Here is a 19,888-nt window from a genome sequence, read left to right as displayed (position 1 = left end):
CAGTTCCTTATGGGAGGGGACGCACTGTAGCGGGCACAAGAACCCGGCGTCCAAAGGAAGCATCCTGGGAAGTGGCAGTATCGAAGGCATAGAACCTTATGAACGTGTTCCCGGAAGACCACGTAGCCGCCTTGCACAATTGTTCAAGGGTCACACCACGTTGGGCCGCCCAAGAAGGTCCAATAGACAGAGTAGAATGGGCCTTAATGTGAACAGGAGCAGAGAGACCAGCCGTCACATAAGCATGTGCAATCACCATTCTAATCCATCTGGCCAGGGTCTGCTTGTGAGCAGGCCAGCCACATTTGTGAAAACCAAACAAAACAAAACGAGAATCAGATTTTCGGATAGAAACAGTTCTCTTCACATAGATACGGAGAGCCCGTACCACATCCAAAGACCGCTCTTTGGGAGACAAATCAGGAGAGACAAAGGCCGGAACCACAATCTCCTGATTAAGGTGAAACGAAGAAACCACCTTAGGTAAATATCCGGGACGAGTCCTAAGAACCGCCCGATCACGGTGAAAAATCAGATATGGGGAACTACAAGACAAGGCACCCAGATCAGAAACTCTTCTAGCGGAGGCAATAGCCAGCAAGAACACCACTTTAAGGAAAAGCCACTTAAGGTCAGCTGAACCAAGGGGTTCAAACGGAGGCTCCTGCAACGCCTCCAAAACCACCGACAAGTCCCAAGGAGCCACAGGCGGGACATAGGGAGGTTGGATACGCAACACACCCTGAGTGAAAGTATGAACATCAGGCAAAGGGGGTAATTCCAAGTTGATCGCAGCAGGATATTTTTTAGCAGTTGGGCAAAACCATGTGCACTGCAGGGGGGGCAGATATAACATGTGCAGAGAGAGATAGATTTGGGTGTGGTGAGTTCAATCTGCAATCTAAATTGCAGTGTAAAAATAAACAGCCAGTATTTACCCTGCACAGAAACAAAATAACCCACCCAAATCTAACTCTCTCTGCAAATGTTATATCTGCCTCCCCTGCAGTGGTTTTGCCCAACTGCTAAAAAAATTCCTGCTGCGATTTTTCTCTGAAACCACACCGTCAAGGCAGAAATATGAACCTTTAGGGAGGCCAGACGCAGGCCCAACTCTAGGCCTTGCTGCAGAAAAGCCAAAAGCTTGGCTGTACTAAACTTGGAAGCGTCATAATCGTTAGATGCACGCCAAACAAAGTAGGAATGCCAGACCCTATGGTAAATCCGAGCAGAAGCCGGTTTCCGGGCCCGCAACATAGTTTTAATGACCTCTTCAGAAAAACCCTTAGCCCTCAAGACGGAAGCTTCAAGAGCCACGCCGTCAAAGACAGCCGGGCTAGGTCCTGGTAGACACAGGGGCCCTGAACGAGGAGGTCTGGGCGTTGTGGAAGTAGAATTGGACGCTCTGACGATAGGCCCTGCAGGTCTGAGAACCAGTGCCGTCTGGGCCACGCCGGAGCTATGAAAAGCAGATTTCCTTTTTCTTGCTTGAACTTCCGAATTACCCTGGGCAGGAATGACACCGGAGGGAACACATACGGCAGCCGAAACCTCCACGGCACCGCCAGCGCATCCACGAATGCTGCTTGAGGATTCCTTGCTCCGAAGACTGGAACCTTGTGATTGTGTCGAGACGCCATCAGATCCACGTCTGGAAGACCCCACTTTTCCACGAGGAGTTGAAACACTTCTGGATGGAGGCCCCACTCGCCAGCATGCATGTCCTGATGACTGAGAAAGTCCACTTCCCAATTCAGGACTCCCAGAATGAATATTGCCGATATGGCCGGTAGATGGAATTCTGCCCAACGTAGAATCCGTGAGACTTCCTTCATTGCCAAACGGCTTCGAGTGCCGCCTTGATGATTTATGTAAGCCACTGTGGTGGCGTTGTCTGACTGTACTTGAACAGGACGGTTCTGAATTAAATGCTGGGCCAGGTTCAACGCATTGAAGACCGCCCGCAATTCCAGAATGTTGATCGAGAGGAGAGATTCCTCCTTGGTCCACCGACCCTGAAGGGAGTGTTGCTCCAGCACCGCGCCCCAACCTCTTAGACTGGCATCTGTCATCAACAGGGCCCAGTTGGATATCCAGAAGGGACGACCCCTGCACAATTGTTGGTCCCGGAGCCAACAGTGTAGCGACAGACGGACCTCCGGAGTCAAGAAGATAATTTGAGATCTGATCCGTTGAGGCAGGCCGTCCCACTTGGCTAGAATCAGCCTCTGGAGGGGGCGAGAATGGAATTGAGCATACTCCACCATGTTGAATGCTGATACCATTAGGCCCAGCACCTGCATTGCCGAATGTATCGGCACTTGCAGACGCTGAAAGAAAGCAACGAATCCTGTCCTGAATCTTCAGGACTTTCTCCTGAGACAAGAACAACCTCTGGTTGTGAGTGTCCAACAACGCTCCCAGGTGCACCATGCTCTGAGCAGGGACCAGGGAGGATTTCTTCCAGTTGATGAGCCACCCGTGGGCTTGTAGAAACCGGACCGTCATATACAGATGACGCAGGAGAAGATCTGGGGAATTTGCCAGGATTAACAAGTCGTCCAGATACGGCAGTATCCTGACCCCTTGACGGCGGAGTACCACCGTCATCACTGCCATAACTTTGGTGAAGACTCGCGGAGCCGTTGTTAAACCAAAAGGTAACGCCCGAAACTGGTAATGTAGGTTGCCAATAGCGAACCTCAGGTATTGTTGATGTGACACTGCTATAGGAATATGCAGGTAAGCATCCTGTATGTCCAGGGAGACCATGTAGTCCCCAGGTTCCAAGGCCAGAACTATAGAGCGAAGGGTTTCCATACGGAACTTGGAAACCTTCACAAACCTGTTCAATGCCTTGAGGTTGAGAATGGGCCGGGAGGACCCATTCAGTTTCGGGACTAGAAACAGCAGAGAATAGTACCCCCGGCCCCTCTGAGCAAGAGACACCTGTACGACTACTCCTGTATCCAGGAGGGTCTGTACCACCGAGTGTAGAGTTTTTACCTTTGTCTGGTCCAAAGGGACGTTTGTCTGGCAAAATCGATGAGGGGGGCGTTATTTGAAGGCTATGGCGTAACCTCGAGTGACGACTTCCCGTACCCAGGCATCTGAAGTGGTCTTCAACCATTCCTGGGTATACCATAGAAGCCGGCCCCCCACCCTGGGATCCCCCAGGGGGAGGCACGCCCCATCATGCGGCAGGCTTATCGGTCTCGGCAGCTGGCTGACGGGCAGCCCAGGCTCTTTTGGGCTTCGGCTTACCAGGTTTGGAAGTGCGGGCCTGCTTATGGTACGCCTGACCTTTTGCTTTACCTGAAGGACGAAAGGGGTGAAAGGACGTACCTTTAGCCTTCGATACAGAAGGAGCGGTATTAGGCAGACAGGCAGTTTTGGCAGTAGCCAAGTCAGCCACAATCTTATTTAAGTCCTCCCCAAACAGAATATCTCCCTTGAAAGGGAGTACCTCCAGGGTTTTTCTAGAGTCCAGATCCACAGACCAGGATCTCAGCAACAATATCCGGCGAGCCAGGACTGACGTAGTAGAGGCCTTGGCTGCTAGGATACTGGCATCAGAAGCCGCCTCTTTAATATATCGAGAAGCTGTGACAATATATGACAAGCATTGTCTAGCATGGTCAGAAGAGATTTCAGCTTCTAACTCCAAGGCCCATGCTTCAATAGCCTCTGCAGCCCATGTAGCTGCAATAGTGGGCCTTTGTGCAGCACCCGTGAGGGTGTAAATCGCTTTCAGATAACCCTCCACACGTTTACCCGTAGGCTCTTTTAGAGACGTGACGGTAGTGACAAGTAGAGCTGAGGAAACCACCATCCTAGCCACATATGAGTCCACTGGAGGAGGCGTTTCCCAATTTTTAGACAGCTCTGGCGCGAGGGGATAGCGAGCCAGCATCTTCTTTTGAGGCACAAACTTCGTACCCGGGTTTTCCCAGGGTTCCTGACGTATATCCACTAGGTGGTCAGAGTGAGGTAAAACTTGCTTAACCACCTTCTGATGCTTGAACCTATCTGGTTTCTTAGGAGGGACGGATGGCTCGGGATCATCCGTAATCTGCAGAATTAATTTAATAGCCTCCAAAAGATCAGGAACATCCACCTCCCCATCAGCCGTATCTGAGTCAGAACCTGAGGGGTCAGTATATGTGCCGTCTTCATCAGACGAGGTGTCAGTGACAGCAGTGGATTGTGAGGAGATAAGCGCTCGCTTAGAGGACCTCTTGGACTTAGGCGAGTGTTGGTCAGATTTTTTAGTAGTCAAGGACTGGTTCAACTTCTTTAATTGAGCAGATAAATCGTCCGCCCACGGCGGGTTAGCTGCAGGGACCACATACCGTTGTACCGGCATTGGGGGTCCCATAGGGGGTGTTAGTTTATGAACTAGCGTATGCAGAAGCGTGGTAAAAGTGGCCCACGGTGGGTCAGTATGTGCCTCCGTTGCCACAGTCCCACTGGGGGGCAAGGAGCCCCCAGAACCAGAGCCCACAGCTGCTATATTCTCCTCATATGGCCCCGTGGCGTCAGCAACACCGGCAGTGTGTTCAGCCCCAGAACCGTTACCCTCAGAAGCAGACATGATATAACTTGCAGTATGAGGTTAACACAGTACAATTATCAGCAGCACTATACCTCTAAACCCAAACCCATGCGCAGTGTAGTCAGCACTAGCAGAGATAAAGGAGAGATATGGTGACTAAATCACAGAGAAAAATACGTAATACAGTATATCTTTGTGAAAATCCTATATTAGATAACACCTGACGCACCAAGCCCCCTCAGGTTATGGAATATAGGGATAGCAGGTTGAGTGAAAGACACGAAATGGACACCACTCAGCTATCAAATGCACACACAGAAAGTCACAGTTTGTACAATGCAGAGGTTATTACTAACAATAATACTGCACTGGACTAGCTTACACAGCTATATAACAGTAGATATAACAGTACACAGTAAGAACTGGATGTATATCACAGGGTAATTGTACTATAAAACCCTGACTAAGTGCACTCTTTCTTAACTATCACTGTCTGAAAAAGGCAGGTAGAATACTTAAGTGTCATGTAAAGGCACAGCGCTGATAACCAGGCGGCTTTATATAGGAGGATTTGCCCAAGCAGTCCCAGGAACAGTGAGCTGAGGGATAATGGCGCCGCAGACACTGACAGGGAGTGAGGAAAAGACAGATATGCAGTTCCAGGGCGGGAACACTTGCTAGAAATAGCGCCCTGGGGGAGGGGCTTCAGGTCTAAGCCTTATCCCCTCTGCTGGCAAAACTACCAGGTACTGTGGGCGATATAAGAATTGGTTTAGAGAGAAAACCTGACCTGCGCCCATGCCCTGGTGATCTAGTGGGATCGCCTGTACTGCCACAGTGTCCACCGCCAGCGCGCGCGGCTCGCCTCCCACTGACCGCGCCGGATCGCGATAAAGACCAGGTCCCGCAAGCGGGACCCACTTACCACCTCCCGAAGCGCGGCCACGCGATCCTGGAGAGCCCCAGCCGTGTGTGTCTAACGTGAAGAAAACCGGAGCCTCCGCTGTAGGTACCCGGCAACCAGGGTTCGGGAGTGTACAGCGCCGCTGGGGAGAGCTGGAGCTGCAGCAGTGAATGTCACAAGACATTTACCACCACTGCTGCCCTTGAAGTCTTCACTTTTTACCTCATAAAAAGCTTTTCTTAGGGCTGCTTGGAGCAGCCCCTCTGTTAAGTGCCTGCTTACTGCAGCACCAACTTACAAAACTGAGCTCCTGTGCTGGGAGGCGGGGTGATATAGGAGGTGGCGCTGTGCATTCTGGGAACAGTCAAAGCTTTGAGCCTGTTGGTGCCTCGGATCAAGATCGTACTCTACACCCCATTGTCCAATCCTTGTGGAGCCCAGTGTACCCCGCAACAGAAATAGGATTTTAATTACCTACCGGTAAATCCTTTTCTCGTAGTCCAAAGAGGATACGGAGGTCCACTTAGTACCATGGGGTATAGACGGGTCCTTTGGGAGCCACTGGCACTTTAAGAGTTTAATAGTGTGGTCTGGCCCCTCCTACCAGACTCAGTCTAGAAACTGTGCCCGAGGAGACAGACATACTTCGAGAGAAGGAAATACACAGATGTGTGTGAGCTGGTGTGAATCTCACCACTAACAAAAAGGAAAGCCAAGCTAACCAACTTGGAACAATTCAGCAACGGCTGAAACAACAATACTTAACCAAGTAACAATGCAGGAAAATGAAGCACTGGGCGGGCGCCCAGCATCGTCTACGGACTACGAGAAAAGGATTTACCGGTAGGTAATTAAAATCCTATTTTCTCTTACGTCCTTGAGGATGCTGGGGTCCATTTAGTACCATAGGGATGTACCAAAACTCCCAGTATGGGAGGGAGATTGCTGAGGTTCCTGCAGAACAGATTGACCAAACTTTAGGTCTTCAGAGGCCAAAGTTTCGAACATGTAGAACTTAGCAAACATGTTTGACACAGACCAAGTAGCTGCTCGGCAAAGCGTGCAGCCGCCCAGGAAGAACCCACTTTACGAGTAGAGTGGGCCTTAACAGATTTTGGACACGGCAAGCCTGTCGTCGAATAAGCATGCTGGATAGTAAACCTGATCCAGCAAGAAATCTGCTTAGAAGCAGTACACCCAACCTTGTTGGGATCAAAAAGGACAAATACAGCGTCCAACTTCCTGTGACGAGAAGTTCTCTTCACATAAATTTTCAAAGCCCTCACCACATCCAAGGTCTTTGAGGAGTCAGTAGCCACTGGCACCACAATAGGTTGGTTGATAAGACAACCGACACAACCTTTGGAAGAAATTGCTGACGCGTTCTGAGCTCAGCTCTATCTTCATTGAAAATCAAGTAGGTGCTCTTGCATGACAATGCCCCTAATTCTGACACATGTCTAGCAGATGCCAATGCCAACAGTGTGACTGCCTTCCAAGTAAGAAACTTGACGTCCACCTCCTGCAAAGGTTCGAACCAATCCGATTGCAGGAACTGCAGCACCACATTAAGATCCCAAGGTGCCGTAGGAGGCACAAAGGGTGGTTGGATGTGCAGAACCCCTTTCAAGAATGTCTGAACCTCAGGGAGGGCAGTCAGTTGTTTCTGGATGAAAATGGACAAGGCTGAAATCTGGACCTTTGTGCCCAAGGAGCTCAAGCGTAGGCCTACATCCACACCTGCTTGCAGAAAGAGGAGAAACTCCACCGTTGGAAACTTTTTGGATTCACACCAAGACGCATACTTTTTCCAAATCCGATGGTAATGTTTAGACGTAACCCCCATCCTAGCTTGTATCAGCATAGGAATTACCTTTTTCTGAATACCCTTCCGAGCTAAGATCTGGCGCTCAACCTCCATGCCGTCAAACGTAGCCGCTGTAAGTCTTGATAGGTGAACGGCCCCTGTTGAAAAAGGTCCTCGCGAAGAGGAAGAGGCCTCGGATCCTCCAGCAGTAATTCCAGAAGATCCGCGTGCCAAGCCCTCCTTGGCCAGTCCGGAGCAATGAGGCTTGCCTGAACTCTTCTTCTTTTTTTCTTTTTCTTTTTTGAGAAAAAGTTTTTATTGAATTTTATACTTTTAACAAGATATTCATAAAGTATATATTACAGGTGTCACACATTGGCACATAACGCAGTTAACCGTTGACTAGCAGTAACAGAATATCCATCCATGTACAACAGCGAGTGAGTGAAGAATCAAACAGACATGTATGCCTTTGTATAGACAGCTGTCGATAGGAAGTGTCATGCGTCTGGTATGTACCGTAGTTAAGGGCGAAAGAATATCTCTTAGTGGAGCATTATAGCTTATAAAAGAGGGGCAGAGAGTAAACTTAACGATAGAAGTAGAAGAGAAAAGAGGCAGGTAGAGAAAAGAAGGGGGGGAGGAGAATTGGGGAGGGAGGTGAGGGAGGGATGGTCGGGCGGTCCCAGTCGCCTAGGCATTGCGTCAGGTTGTCCTTAGTTGGATAAGGTATTGTGATGGTTCCCATTTTCTTATATGGTAGTTAGCGGAGGTTCAGCACCGAAGTGTGACGTCCAGGGTGACCACGTAGTGGTAAAGTTATCTGGGGTGTCCCGGAGAACCGCTGTAATTCGTTCCAGTCTATAAGTTTGCCATATAGCATTAATGGTAGCTGGGGTTGTGGGAGGTGACAGAGATTTCCAGTTAGCCGCAATTTGGAATTTGGCCGTATTTAGGATATGCTTAATTAGCTTCTGTTGGTGGCGAAGGGTGTGAGGTATTGGGCGAGAGAGCAGGGAATAGAGAGGTGACCTCGGGATCGTCAGTCCAAGGACCTTAAAATAAGAATTTACTCACCGGTAATTCTATTTCTCGTAGTCCGTAGTGGATGCTGGGAACTCCGTAAGGACCATGGGGAATAGCGGGCTCCGAAGGAGGCTGGGCACTCTAGAAAGATTTCAGACTACCTGGTGTGCACTGGCTCCTCCCACTATGACCCTCCTCCAAGCCTCAGTTAGGATACTGTGCCCGGACGAGCGTACACAATAAGGAAGGATTTTGAATCCCGGGTAAGACTCATACCAGCCACACCAATCACACCGTACAACTCGTGATATGAAACCCAGTTAACAGTATGAAACAACTGAGCCTCTCAACAGATGGCTCAACAATAACCCGATTTAGTTAACAATAACTATGTACAAGTATTGCAGATAAACCGCACTTGGGATGGGCGCCCAGCATCCACTACGGACTACGAGAAATAGAATTACCGGTGAGTAAATTCTTATTTTCTCTGACGTCCTAGTGGATGCTGGGAACTCCGTAAGGACCATGGGGATTATACCAAAGCTCCCAAACGGGCGGGAGAGTGCGGATGACTCTGCAACACCGAATGAGAGAACTCCAGGTCCTCCTCAGCCAGGGTATCAAATTTATAGAATTTTGCAAACGTGTTTGCCCCTGACCAAGTAGCAGCTCGGCAAAGTTGTAAAGCCGAGACCCCTCGGGCAGCCGCCCAAGATGAGCCCACCTTCCTTGTGGAATGGGCATTGACAGATTTTGGCTGTGGCAGGCCTGCCACAGAATGTGCAAGTTGAATTGTACTACAAATCCAACGAGCAATAGTCTGCTTAGAAGCAGGAGCACCCAGCTTGTTGGGTGCATATAGGATAAACAGCGAGTCAGATTTTCTGACTCCAGCCGTCCTGGAAACATATATTTTCAGGGCCCTGACCCCGTCTAACAACTTGGAGTCCTCCAAGTCCCTAGTGGCCGCAGGCACCACAATAGGCTGGTTCAAATGAAACGCTGACACCACCTTAGGGAGAAACTGGGGACGAGTCCTCAATTCTGCCCTATCCATATGGAAAATCAGATAAGGGCTTTTATAAGACAAAGCCGCCAATTCTGATACTCGCCTGGCAGAAGCCAAGGCCAATAACATGACCACCTTCCACGTGAGATATTTCAGATCCACGGTTTTTAGTGGTTCAAACCAATGTGATTTTAAGAAACTCAACACCACGTTGAGATCCCAAGGTGCCACCGGAGGCACATATGGGGGCTGAATATGCAGCACTCCCTTTACAAATGTCTGAACTTCAGGTACTGAAGCTAGTTCTTTCTGAAAGAAAATCGATAGAGCCGAGATCTGTACCTTAATGGAACCCAGTTTTAGGCCCATATTCACTCCTGCTTGCAGGAAATGCAGAAATCGACCTAGTTGAAATTCCTCAGTTGGGGCCTTTTCGGCCTCACACCATGCAACATATTTCCGCCATATGCGGTGATAATGATTTGCTGTAACCTCTTTCCTGGCTTTAATAAGCGTAGGAATGACTTCCTCCGGAATGCCCTTTTCTTTCAGGATCCGGCGTTCAACCGCCATGCCGTCAAACGCAGCCGCGGTAAGTCTTGGAACAGACAGGGCCCCTGCTGTAGCAGGTCTTGTCTTAGCGGCAGAGGCCACGGGTCCTCTGAGATCATCTCTTGAAGTTCCGGGTACCATGTTCTTCTTGGCCAATCCGGAACCACGAGAATTGTGTTTACTCCTCGCTTTCTTATTATTCTCAATACCTTTGGTATGAGAGGCAGCGGAGGGAACACATAAACTGACTGGTACACCCACGGTGTCACCAGAGCGTCCACAGCTATCGCTTGAGGGTCTCTTGACCTGGCGCAATACCTCTCTAGTTTTTTGTTTAGGCGGGACGCCATCATGTCCACCTGTGGACGACCCCACTGATGTACAATCATTTGGAAGACTTCTGGATGAAGTCCCCACTCTCCCGGGTGGAGGTCGTGTCTGCTGAGGAAGTCTGCTTCCCAGTTGTCCACTCCCGGAATGAACACTGCTGACAGTGCTAGTACATGATTTTCCGCCCATCGGAGAATTCTTGTGGCTTCTGTCATTGCCATCCTGCTTCTTGTGCCGCCCTGTCGATTCACATGGGCGACTGCCGTGATGTTGTCTGACTGGATCAGCACCGGCTGGTGTAGGAGCAGGGATTTTGCTTGACTTAGGGCATTGTAGATGGCCCTTAGTTCCAGAATATTTATGTGAAGGGAAGTCTCCTGACTTGTCCATAGTCCTTGGAAGTTTCTTCCCTTTGTGACTGCCCCCCAGCCTCGCAGGCTGGCATCCGTGGTCACCAGGACCCAGTCCTGAATGCCGAATCTGCGACCCTCCAGAAGATGAGCACTCTGCAGCCACCACAGAAGAGACACCCTGGTTCTTGCAGACAGGGTTATCAAGTGATGCATCTGAAGATGCGATCCGGACCACTTGTCCAACAGGTCCCACTGAAAGATTCTGGCATGGAACCTGCCGAATGGAATTGCTTCGTAAGAAGCTACCATCTTTCCCAGGACCCGCGTGCAGTGATGCACCGATACCTGTTTTGGCTTCAGGAGGTCTCTGACTAGAGAAGACAACTCCCTGGCTTTCTCCTCCGGGAGAAACACTTTTTTCTGGACTGTGTCCAGAATCATCCCCAGGAACAGTAGACGTGTCGTCGGGACCAGCTGTGACTTTGGGATATTCAGAATCCAGCCGTGCTGGTTCAGCACTTCCTGAGATAGTGCTACTCCCACCAACAACTGTTCTTTGGACCGTGCCTTTATTAGGAGATCGTCCAAGTACGGGATAATTAAAACTCCCTTTCTTCGAAGGAGTATCATCATTTCCGCCATAACCTTGGTAAATACCCTTGGTGCCGTGGAGAGTCCAAACGGCAGCGTCTGGAATTGGTAATGGCAATCCTGTACCACAAATCTGAGGTACTCCTGGTGAGGATGGTAAATGGGGACATGCAGGTAAGCATCCTTGATGTCCAGGGAAACCATGTAATCCCCCTCGTCCAGGCTTGCAATAACCGCCCTGAGCGATTCCATCTTGAACTTGAATTTTTTTATGTACATGTTCAAGGACTTCAAATTTAAAATGGGTCTCACCGAACCGTCCGGCTTCGGTACCACAAATAGTGTGGAATAGTAACCCCGGCCTTGCTGAAGTAGGGGTACCTTGATTATCACCTGCTGGGAATACAGCTTGTGAATTGCCGCTAGCACCGCCTCCCTGTCTGAGGGAGCAATCGGCAAGGCAGATTTTAGGAACCGGTGGGGTGGAGCCGCCTCGAATTCCAGCATGTATCCCTGAGATACTACTTGAAGGATCCAGGGATCCACCTGTGAGCGAGCCCACTGATCGCTGAAATTTCTGAGGCGGGCCCCCACCGTACCTGGCTCCACCTGTGGAGCCCCACCGTCATGCGGCGGACTTGGAAGAGGAAGCGGGGGAGGACTTTTGTTCCTGGAACCTGCTGTCTGTTGCAGCCTTTTTCCCCTACCTCTGCCTCTAGACAGAAAAGACCCTCCTTTTCCACGCTTGCTTTTCTGGGTCCGAAAGGACTGAACCTGATAAAATGGCGCCTTCTTAGGCTGTGAGGGAACATGGGGTAAAAATGCTGACTTCCCAGACGTTGCTGTGGAAACTAGGTCGGAGAGACCATCCCCAAATAATTCCTCCCCTTTATAAGGCAAAACTTCCATGTGCCTCTTGGAATCTGCATCTCCCGTCCACTGACGAGTCCATAAGCATCTCCTAGCAGAGATAGACAATGCACTTACTTTAGATGCCAGCCGGCAAATTTCCCTCTGTGCATCTCTCATATATAAGACTGAATCTTTTATATGGTCAATCGTTAGCAGAATAGTGTCTCTGTCTAGTGTGTCAATATTTTCTGACAGTTTTTCTGACCATGCAGCGGCAGCACTGCACATCCAAGCTGACGCAATAGCTGGTCTAAGTATAATGCCTGAGTGTGTGTATACAGACTTCAGGATTGCCTCCTGCTTTCTATCAGCAGGCTCCTTAAGGGCGGCCGTATCCTGAGAGGGTAGTGCCACCTTTTTTGACAAACGTGTGAGCGCTTTATCCACCCTAGGTGGTGTTTCCCAACGTGACCTATCCTCTGGCGGGAAAGGGAACGCCATTAGTACCTTCTTAGGAATTACAAATTTTTTATCAGGGAAAAGCCACGCTTCTTCACACACTTCATTTAGTTCATCTGATGGGGGAAAAACTACGGGTAGTTTTTTCTCCCCAAACATAATACCCTTTTTTGTGGTACCTGGATGTAAATCAGAAATGTTTTACACCTCTTTCATTGCCTCAATCATGCAGTGAATGGCCCTGACAGGCATTAGGTTTGACTCATCGTCGTCGACACTGTTATCAGTATCCGTGTCGACATCCGGGTCTGCAAACTGAGGTAGCGGGCGTTTTAGAGCCCCTGACGACCCCTGAGGCACCTGGACAGGCACGAGCTGAGATCCCGGCTGTCCCACATTTGGCATGTCGTCAAATTTCTTATGTAAAGAATCTATACGTGCACTCATTTCTTTCTATAAGTTCATCCACTCGGGTGTCTGCCCCGCAGGGGGTGACGTCCCTTCAAAATGCATCTGCTCCGCCTCCACCTCATTATCCTCATCAAACATGTCGACACAGCCGTACCGACACACACCACACACACAGGGAATGCTCAACAGAGGACAGGACCCACAAAAAGCCCTTTGGGGGGACAGAGTGAGAGTATGCCAGCACACACCAGAGCGCTATATATATATACAGGGACTAACTGAGTTATGTCCCTAATAGCTGCTTTTCATATAATATATGTATATATACTGCCAAATTTAATGCCCCCCCTCTCTTTTCCCTCTTACTGTTACTGTATATTGCAGGGAAGAGCCAGGGAGCTTCCTTCCAGCCGAGCTGTGAGGGAAAAATGGCGCCAGTGTGCTGAGGAGATAGGCTCCGCCCCTTTTTCGCGGCCTATTCTCCCGCTTTTTATGGAATTCTGGCAGGGGTATTTACCTCATATATAGCCTCTGGGGCTATATATTGAGGTATTTTAGCCAGCCAAGGTGTTATTATTGCTGCCTCAGGGCGCCCCCCCCCCAGCGCCCTGCACCCTCAGTGACCGGAGTGTGAAGTGTGAGAGGAGCAATGGCGCACAGCTGCAGTGCTGTGCGCTACCTTGGTGAAGACAGAGTCTTCATGCCGCCGATTTTCCGGACCATCTTCTTGCTTCTGGCTCTGTAAGGGGGACGGCGGCGCGGCTCCGGGACCGAACACCAAGGACTGGGCCTGCGGTCGATCCCTCTGGAGCTAATGGTGTCCAGTAGCCTAAGAAGCCCAATCCGGCTGCAAGCAGGCGAGTTCGCTTCTTCTCCCCTTAGTCCCTCGCTGCAGTGAGCCTGTTGCCAGCAGGTCTCACTGAAAATAAAAAACCTAAGTCTATTCTTTCTAAGAGCTCAGGAGAGCCCCTAGTGTGCATCCAACCTCGGCCGGGCACGAATTCTAACTGAGGCTTGGAGGAGGGTCATAGTGGGAGGAGCCAGTGCACACCAGGTAGTCTGAAATCTTTCTAGAGTGCCCAGCCTCCTTCGGAGCCCGCTATTCCCCATGGTCCTTACGGAGTTCCCAGCATCCACTAGGACGTCAGAGAAAAATAAGTCTATGGACCCTAGTCCAATATCCCTTAATCTGCGGGCAGTTCCACCAAATGTGCAGCAGGGTTCCGCGCTGGCCACACTGACGCCAACATCTATCCGAGCAAGAGGAGTAAATTGAGTGGAGACGCGATGGCACTAGGTACCAACGATAATATAATTTGTAGGCATTTTCTTTAATTCGGACCGATATGGAGCTCGTGGAGATTTCCTGCCTAATCTCAGACCAATCATCTGGCGTTAGGGTTTCACCCACCTCCCGTTCCCACGCCATTTCGTGGGGTTCTTTCAGGGGCGAGTTGTGAGCTAACAAGATTTGGTATATAGCTGAGAGCAGGCCTTTAGTTGATCGGCATGTGCAGCAGAGGGATTCAAAGCTCGATTTACCTCCCGTGGGCGGAGATCCGGGGGTGGAGGCAAAAAAGTGGCGTATCTGTAAGAATTGATAAAAGGTTGAGCGTGGGAGGGAGAAACGGGATTGCAAGTCGGCAAATGTGGGGAATGTATGTAGCGGAGCAATGTCCAGAAGGAAGAGTGTGTTATGGTTGGTCCATGAATCAAAAGCCAAGTGGTTCTCCCCTGGCGGGAAAGCAGGGTTGTTCCACAGAGGGGTGAGTAGAGGGTGGAAGGAACGTAGCCGGTAGAGTCGTGAACAAAGGTCCCTGATGGCAAGGGTAAATCTCACTGTGGGCAACAGCGAGGAAGCGGGGGGACGGCTATTCGGTCGACACCAGAGCAGGCTATAGGGGGAATATCTGTGGAGTGTGGTAGCCTCTAGGTGTGTCCAAATTCTGTGTCCGGGTTTATCATGCCATAGGACACACGTGGTTAGGTGAGCAGCTCTATAGTATTTAAGGAGGTCAGGAACTCCCAGGCCCCCCTCTAGGCGATGCTTTTGGAGGATTCTCATCTTTACTCTGGGCTTACGCCCTGCCCAAATAAATCTGGTAAGGTCTGCTTGGAGATTTTTAAGGATTGAGGTGGGAACGTGGATGGGAAGAGTTTGCCACAGATATAACAGACGGGGCAATAGTGTCATCTTAACGGCTGTCATCCGTCCAAACCAGGACAGGATATATTTATTCCATTTTGTCATATCGTGTTTAATAGAGGTTAAGAGTCTGGGAAAGTTGGCGGCATAGAGACCAGAGTAGGACTCAGGTATTTGAGTTTATCAGCTCGCCAAGCACATGGGAAGGAGGCCTGTAGGAGCCGAAGATCTGGGTTCGCGACGTGTAGGGCCAGGATTTCGGTTTTGTCTGGGTTAATGTTGTAATTTGAAAGCCGGCTATACGTAGCTATCTCCTCCATCAGATGTGGGAGGGAGGCAGATGGGTCAGTCAGGGTAAGAATGACGTCATCGGCATATAGAGCAATTTTGTGATTGTGGGTTCCCGACGTGATACCAGATATGTTACGGTTCAGCCTAATTCTAGCTGCCAACGGTTCCATAATGAGGGCGAAGAGTAGAGGGGAAAGGGGGCAGCCCTGTCGGGTGCCGTTACGTATGGGTAGAGGGTCGGAGGACAGGCCATTAATTAAGATGGAGGCTGAGGGATTCTGATACAGCGATGTAACGCCTTTATAGAAGGCGCCATGCAAGCCCATATTTAGAAGTGTCTGTTGTAGGAATGGCCAGGCCACCCTGTCGAAGGCCTTTTCTGCGTCAAGGGCCACGACTAGCGTCGAGAGAGACTTGTCTTGTGCCAACTGGATGAGGTCGATGAGACGCCTAGTATTATCTGCGGCCTGTCTGGAGGGAATGAAGCCGACCTGGTCGGGGTGAATGAGGGAGGGTAAGAATGGAGCTAGTCTGTTAGCCAGGATTTTGGCGAAAAGCTTTAGGTCAACATTCAGGAGCGAGATGGGTCGATAGTTCTTCATCTCCAGCAGGTCTCTGTCGGGCTTCGGTATGAGGATAAGATTGGCCCTAGTGGTGGCTGCGTCGAATGAGCCCCCGTCCAGGATTGCGTTAAACAGAGATTGGAGCATGGGGAGTAAAGAGGTTGTAAATTTTTTATAATATAAAGCAGTAAAGCCATCGGGGCCAGGGGCTGCGGTGCGGCGCAGCTGCTGAATGGCCACCGAGATTTCCTCTGTGGAAATGGGGGCATTGAGCGTCAATATGTCCGAATCAGAAAGCTTAGGGAGTTTGCAAGCGGATAGATAGTCTCGGAGTTTAGAGACGTGATCAGGATCAGTGTCTAGAGTGGAAGGGAGATTGTATAAGGATGTATAATAATCCCGGAATTGGGCGGTCATTCGTGAAGGGTCAAACGTGGTGGACCCTTCCGCACAGCGCAGGGATACAATGCGATTTTGAGTGCGTTTCGCTCTTAGTTTTTGGGCTAGTAGAGTGTCAGCTTTATCTGATTTCTCGTAGAACCTCTGGCGTGCCCATAAGAGTGCCTTGACTGCCTTTTTGGTGAGGATTTGGGATAGTTGACCCTTAACTGCTAGAAGTTTGGAGTACGTTTTCTTTCTGGGGCGGCGTTGATGCAGAAGGGTCAAGGCGGCAAGTTCTGATTCTAGGACTCGGATCCGTTGTGTTTCAGTTTTCTTTTGGGCAGCCGAAAGGCTTATAAGGTAGCCTCGGATGGTGGCCTTATGTGCTTCCCATATTAGGGAGGGAGGGATGTCTGGAGTTGCATTTTCCGCATAATAGTTAGCTAATGCGGTGGCAATATCAGCTACGGTGCAATTTTTTAGCAGGAGAGATTCATTTAGGCGCCAGAATCTGGTGGGGAGGGGTGAGGAGGATGAGATCTCGAGCAGAACAGCAGAATGATCCGACCAGGAAATAGGGAGCGTCTGGGCACTGAGGAGTTTACGGGTAGTGTCCCGGTCGACGAACATATAATCTATACGGGTATAGAGGTCGTGAGGTGGGGAGTAGTGGGTATATCCCCTCGCTGAGGGATACAAGGTCCTCCAACCGTCGTACAGGTTATAAAGTGATAAATGTGCTTGTAGACGTTTGGCCAGTTTGGCGGGAGTAGAAGCTGTAGAGGCGGGGCGAGATCTGTCTTGGAGTGGATCCAATGTGACATTGCAGTCTCCACCAATTATAGTCATGCCCGTAGGAAGACGGGATAGGCTGTCAAAGATGGCTGTGAATAGAGAACCCTGCTGCGCATTAGGGGCATATATGGAGGCCAGGATCATAGGAGCTTGGTTATAGGAGCACGAAAGGATAACGTAACGGCCCTGGGGGTCCGAGATAGTATCGTGAACAGTTAGAGGGAGGCCTTGACGGATCATAATAGCGGTTCCCCTTCGCTTGGTAGGCATGTTTGAATAATAGACATGTGGAAATTGTTTGCAGGACAGAGAGGGGTGTGGGGGTTTAAAATGGGTCTCTTGGATTAGTACCACATCAGACTTTTGTCTATTAAAGAATTGGATGGCCATGGCTCGTTTGGTGGGAGAGTTAAGGCCGTTAGCATTAACCGAGATAATTTTCAGGGTCATGGTGGGAAGAACTATGGGCGACGCGAATAGAGGGGCGGGAAGGGACCGGTCCGACCATGGGGATGGAGAGGAGGAAAGGGGGGATAGAGGAAGAGAGAGAAGGAGAAAGAGTCTGTATGAGAATACAGAGGGGGAGAACCTTTTCCTGTAGAAGGGCCAGGTTTACCACAAAAAGGATAGACGCCGTCCTGGCGTATCCTTCGGGGGGGGACGTGGATTTGTGACAGAACGATAAGTAGGGTAAGGAGGAGCATAGGGGAAGGGGGAGGTTGTAACAGAAGCGACCAAGTGACAGGGGGAATAGAGGGAGCTAGGAGAATTGCATTATTAAGACAGATAAGAGTAGTGTGAGCGGTATAGACATAATGAGGGAGAAGGATAAAGCATGCAGTAATATCAAGTGCTAAACCGACATCAGTCTTACCAGGAGATTATGAATAATAACAAATGAGCACCATGCTAGTCTTGGACCAACATGAATAAACATGAAAACAGACTATAGAAATAATAAATAAAAAAAACAGAAAAAAAACCAACAACTTGACTCTCACGCGTAACTAAGTGGACAGCACCGCCCATGGCGTTACGGCCAATCGGCCACGCGGAGAGCCTGAAAAAACACATGAGAATACATAGCAAACCGAGGTATTAAAGCATTCAGAAATTAAACTCATGAAAAAAAAAAAACAACATGACTCCCACACGTAGCCCAGTGGACAGCACCGCCCATGGCGTCACAGCCAGTCGGCCACGCGGAGAGCCTGAAAAAACACATGTGAATACATAGCAAACCGAGGTATTAAAGCATTCAGAAATTATAGAAATCGCATTTAACAAGGATTGTATCATTGAGTGCCTGAGAGCATTCAAGAAGAAGACCACTCCGGGGCCGGTGCCCTTGGGCTTGGGATTAAGGGCGACATCTGATCTTGGGTTGATTCAGGGAGGTCTTCAAAAATGCCGAAAGTTTTAAGTAGGTCAGCTCCTTGTGTTGGGGTCTTGACTGTGAAAGTCTTCCCGTTCTGCGTCACTTGCAGTAGGAAGGGGAAGCCCCATTTGTATTTTATGGAATGGGCTCGGAGAACCTTGGTGATGTGAGCTAGGTCTCTGCGCTTTTTGAGGGTGGAAGGGGCGAGGTCCTGGAACAGCTGTAACTGGGAGCCGGCATAAGAGACCGCCGGTAGTCCTCTAGCCGCCAGCATGACTCGCTCTTTGGTGGCGTAGTAATGAAAACGTATAATTATGTCACGTGGCGGTTGGGTCGGAGGCGGTCTAGGGCGGAGAGCCCTGTGGGCACGGTCTAGCTGGAGAAGGGCCTCGGGGACATCCGGCGTTAGTTGCAAAAAAAGGTTCTCCAGATACTCGAGGAGAGAGCTGGAGGCCACACTTTCAGGGATGTTGCGGACTCGGATATTATTCCGACGATTGCGGTTGTCCATATCCTCTAGTTGTTCTTTGTACGCTTCCATATCTGCCCGAATATCCAGAAGTTCCTGCTCCACCACCGTTTGAAATTGGCAGACGTCGTCCACTTTGCGCTCAAGTGTATCTGTGCGGGAGCCCAAGTCGGCTATTTCAGATCTAAACTCCGTTAAAACTGATCTCATTTCTGACTGGATCGTTTTCGTAACGATAGCCACCACATCCTGAGTGGTCAGTGGGCTGCTGGAGGTGGCGATGTCAGCAGGGTCAAAGGATTGATCAGTTGATGGCGAGCTCCGGGTGGAGGAGCCGGCCTTCTCCCAAGCACGCAGGACACTAGCTTTGGGTATCTGAGAGTTCTTGCGGTTCTTTTGCGACATTGTAAATAAGGCGTTTCGTATCAAAATGGTAGAATAATGCAATATGTACGGCAGAGCCCCCTGTCACTTCGTGGTCGTTATGCTTAAGGAGCCATGAGCTCCATGTGGCTCATCGAGCGGGGAGAGGAGTTTGGGTTGGTAGTAGAGTGCAGGTCACACTTGCAGAATGCTCCTGCGGTGGGCAGGTGGGGTACACCCGCAATGTGGGACCGCAGCTATTCTCGCGGTTATCCGCCGGGTTCAGAGTGGCCGAGTGAACGCTGGCTCCGAGGGAGCGGGCACCTCAGTTGGTGAGGGGGGCAGCCAAGTGTGTGTAATGGAGGACAGGCCGCTATCCTGTCTTGTAGGCCCGTAGGGGTCCGGACAGGGTGTCGTAGGGAGCGAGGAGTGCCTGTAGTTAACAGAGAGGCACCACCACTTTAGGCTGGGTGGTATCGACGGTGGGGACCAGCTGTGCTTGTGGCCCAATAATGGAAGTCTTCCCTCCGCTGGTCACAAATGTGGGGATGTTGGGAGGGACTGTTGCTGCGTGCAGCAGGATCCCAAGAGGTGCAGAGGACCAGGGATTTAATGCAGGGAGAGGGAAGGGGGTAGGCAGATCCGTGCCT

This window comes from Pseudophryne corroboree, chromosome 4, assembly GCF_028390025.1.
Source record: "Pseudophryne corroboree isolate aPseCor3 chromosome 4, aPseCor3.hap2, whole genome shotgun sequence".
In the NCBI taxonomy this organism is placed as follows: Eukaryota; Metazoa; Chordata; class Amphibia; order Anura; family Myobatrachidae; genus Pseudophryne; species Pseudophryne corroboree.
The sequence above is the reverse complement of the archived record's forward strand: the minus strand, read 5'-3'. Positions refer to the sequence as shown.